We start from the raw sequence: 4,061 nt of genomic DNA, 5'->3' as shown, positions 1-4,061 counted from the left end.
GGTCCCAGGGGAGCCGCTGCCGTCCCTCCCAGCGGGAGCGCTGCCCTCGGCCGCGCCGGTGCGGGTGTGCAGAGAGCCACGGGGAGCGGGTCCCCCGGTGCCCCGCGAACGTACGCCGGGAGCTACGCGCTGTCGTTCCGTACGCGGGGGCATCTGGGGTTAGAGCCAGGTCCTACCAGGGGTTCCTGCAGAAGTCAAAGAGACGGGAGACCACCTACGGCTGTTCGGACTGGGGCTGACTCTGCTTCAGACAAGGCAGCCGAGTGAATCCCTGCAACAGTCATCCCCACTCATGATCAGAATCAACAGTCACATCTCAGAAAAGCAGCAGAGAGAAGTGCTTTGTATTTTTTGCTGCTACGTAAAAAAAAATACTGATTTAATTAACAAATTAAAACACGTCTTTTGTTTTTTGCCAAAATAAACATTTGGAAGTTTAATTTTTTTTAATTTTTTTTTTGTGAAAGCAAAGATACTGAAGACCTTGCTTTGCTCGGGAGCCTCTGTGGCCCACGAGGAGCGCTGTCAGACAGTAGGAAACGTCTTTCTGCCTGAGAAGACACCTCCGAGTTACCAGCTATTATGCTGTAGTGGGTGGCCAGTTGGTGTCCTGGGTGGCCAGCTGGTGGCCCAAGGAGAGAACGAGGCAGTTCTGACTGGCCAGTGGAAACACTACCATGTGCTGGGTGGATCCAGCCTAGGGCTGTCGCTGAGCTCGAGCTAATGAGCAGCTTTATGGGAACAAGATGCTGGGGAAGTCAGCCGGCTCTCCGAGGAGCTGCCTCCCGCCGTGCCGGGGCTGTCGCCCATCCAGCAAGCCAACCTGTTTGCGGAGAGGAGCGGAGCAGCTGCACTGGTGTGGCACGGTGTCCGAGAAACGCACTCGGAGACCCATCTGCCTCCCCACCCTCACGGCCTCTCCCAGCGACGATGTCTTCTGCCTCACCTGTCTTGAGATGAGAGCCCCTTCCATCTATCTCTGGTACACCTTGCAGTGTTCCCTGAAGGATGCCCCACGGCACCTGTGGCTGTCCGGGATATCCTTCCCTCTCGGCGTTCTGCTGAAGAACTGACAGTTGGTAATAGGGATCCAGCCTCCAAAGAACCAGGGGGAACAATCAGTTTCAAGCCTCAAGTGTTACCGTTCCTGGGTTATCTGCGGTGCGGTACGGTTAGTGCTACTTGCTTTGCGTAGATACTAGTTGGAGCAGGACAGGAATCCAGGTGTCATTTCTCCCAGGTAAGAGTTCAGGCCAGATAAGAGTGTGTCTCACTCAAGAAATAATTATTTGATACAAAATGGATCAGTTCCAGTGGGAAGGAATTGCGGGAGATCTGTTCTAGCAGGGCTAGAGCGCTTGCTTGAGAGGATCATCTTCTCTGCTCATATCCACGTACTGCCCAACTAAAATATTCCATTAAAACTCCGTTTAATGGAACAAATATTTTTTCCTTTGACTTACAGGGGAATTTGATAGAGATATGAAAGGAATATTAAAGCAATATTAAATAGTTTCGCTAGCACGGAGAAATAGCATGTGGAACCTGGTGAGGCGAAGAAACTTGTTAGATGCCGGGTGGGTTGCCTTCGGGGGCAGGAGCCACCCCTTGCGCTGCACAACCTCATGAAGCACAAAAGGCCCATCGTGAAAATGGTATGGGTCACTTAACTGGGCTGGCCAGGTGAAGTCAGCAAGCACGGTAATCTCTTGAAATAGAGGGCACAGGAGAGCATTCCGTCTACTTCGAAAAGATGCCAAAAATCATCGGAAAAATCCAGTCGTCAGAGGCGATCTAACAGAGCCCTCTTTGAGGGCTACAGAATCCTGTATTTAAAAATAAAGCTGAGACAAAGGCGGTATGTGCTCCAGGAGGAGCAGACACTTGCATCTTGACTAAAAATGTCTGCGCACAGCGACTGCAACTGGCCCTGCCAGTCTGGTCGTTGCGCACAGCGACGTCTTGGTAGCTGTATGTTCAGTTTAACTGCTGAGCCAAATTGCTTATTCAGTCAGAGTCTAAGACTTAAATGTGCTTTGCAAAAGTTGCTTTAAGAGTTGAAATCAGGAAAATACTAAATAGAAAGGTTAGGCATGTATTTATGTAGATTCAGCTACGCAGATGTCAAAAAGAGTTGATGGTCTCTTTCTGCCCTGAAAAACGAAAATGAAAAGATTTCTTGATAGGAGGGGTGAGGGTGTACACACACATCTTCTTCACTTGTTTTAAGTGAGAAGACTTCTCGGTGACGAAAATGTTAATTTTGAATAACATTCACACCAAACTGACTGGGCTTTTCCGTGAATTTTACTGAACCACACTCTGCAGCTGCATCTTGTTCTGGCTCCCTCATTATGGAAGATAATTTGCAATTGATTTAGACAGTAGGATTTTAACCTTTTTAAGGATAGCCCAGCAGAAGGGAGAACAGCAATGCAGACTGCTGAGAAAACAAACAAACAAGACCTGTAAACAGCTGATGAACCCCTGAGTTTAGAATGGGCAGTGACACACAGCAGCTCGTTTACAAACATCTCACCACATCCGTCCATCCCTCAGCCAGAGGCAGGAGCACAGTCACCCGTCTCCTCTGCCACTGCTGGTGCAGCCGTGGTCCCAGGGTCGGACACTGCCGGCACAGGGCCGTTAGCGTCACCCGCCACCAGCTACAGCAGCGTGCTCTCCCAGCGGGTGCGCTGGAGGGTGCGTGGGCCAGGAGGCTGTTGATCACTAGTGGTGTGATACTGCACGCACGCGTGTGACAGAGCACAGGGCCGCGCCGTTGCAATGCAGTCTGATGGCGCAGTAGGATTGTTTTATGCCACTTAGATACTTCTCTTTGACATAACGAGAAATCAACACCCGTATGACTGATCACCAAGTACTTTTCATTGGAGCCATAGGTAGGTGTGTCAGGAACTTAGAACAACCCTGTTGTCCTTCCCCTCTTCTCTCCCAAACTTCTCTCCCAGACATTTAGGAGGCCGTCCCGAGAGATGGGAAGAGAAGGGGAGCAGCTGCTAAGCCTTGCCAGGGCCGTGTCCCTGCAGCAGCTCTGGTGGAGTCCTCCTTGTGCCACCAGTAGGGTCAGGAGCAGGCTGACCTCAGCAGTGGGAGGACGTGAGTCAGGTGAGAGGGCGTCCTGCTGGTCAGGCCTGTTTGTCTGCTGGAAAGGAGTGCGGACAGTGACCGCTGCAGGAGCTACAGCAGGGGAAGGTACTTTGTGGACGAGTCAGCTGTGGCTGCTCTCCTCCTACGGGTGGCAACAGTCCCCTGTCTTTGCCGTGTAGTGATTCTCACGCTGCCATCACGCTGCCACCTTGTCCCACCTGCTTGTTACAGGCTGACCTTGTCTCACCTCCCTCGTGGTTGAAGGGGTTCCTTTAACGCCACTCAGTCACAGCTGTCGCAGCACACTACCTTTCTCCATAGATTATTTTTTTCCACTCAGTACTAGTGAGACCTTAAAACAGTCATCAGTTTGGACATCATCTTCAAAAGCAAGTGCTGTGAGCTGACTGAGGAAAGGTGGGCAGTCCGAGCACCCTCACTCCAGAGAAAAGAGACCAGGGAGGAATTTGTCTGTGCGTATGCCCAGAGGGATGGTCTGAAGAGGACAAGGATCAGTACTCCTGTTGGTCAAGAGTCAGGCTGTTAATAGGTTTAAGCTGCAGAAGGAAAACTCCAGTCTGAAAATTAAGAAAATTATATAACTGGAGGAAAAGTTAGACAGTGGAACCTGTTGCCAAGACAGAGGTTGTGAAACTGGAGATATTCAAGGCTAGGCTAGACACCCATCCATCAGGGATGGCTTTGGAATAACTGAGTAAAGCCAGTGAACAATGCAAACAGCTTGACTAGATGACCCAGTAACAGTCCCTTCCAATCCAAATATGTTCGAGAGGCTTCTGAAATGTAGTTGGCAGCTTGTCCGCTTCCAGCACAGTTGTGATGTGTTACTGCCAGATGTGCCATCAGTACCTTATGCTAAAGGCAGTGATGTACAAGGTCGGAGCTGGAGCCAGCACCTTTAATAGCATTGTCTTTTCCTACTAGGTTCG

The sequence above is a fragment of the Charadrius vociferus genome, unplaced genomic scaffold (genome assembly GCF_000708025.1).
Source record: "Charadrius vociferus isolate BGI_N301 unplaced genomic scaffold, ASM70802v2 scaffold553, whole genome shotgun sequence".
NCBI lineage: Eukaryota > Metazoa > Chordata > Aves > Charadriiformes > Charadriidae > Charadrius > Charadrius vociferus.
The sequence above is the reverse complement of the archived record's forward strand: the minus strand, read 5'-3'. Positions refer to the sequence as shown.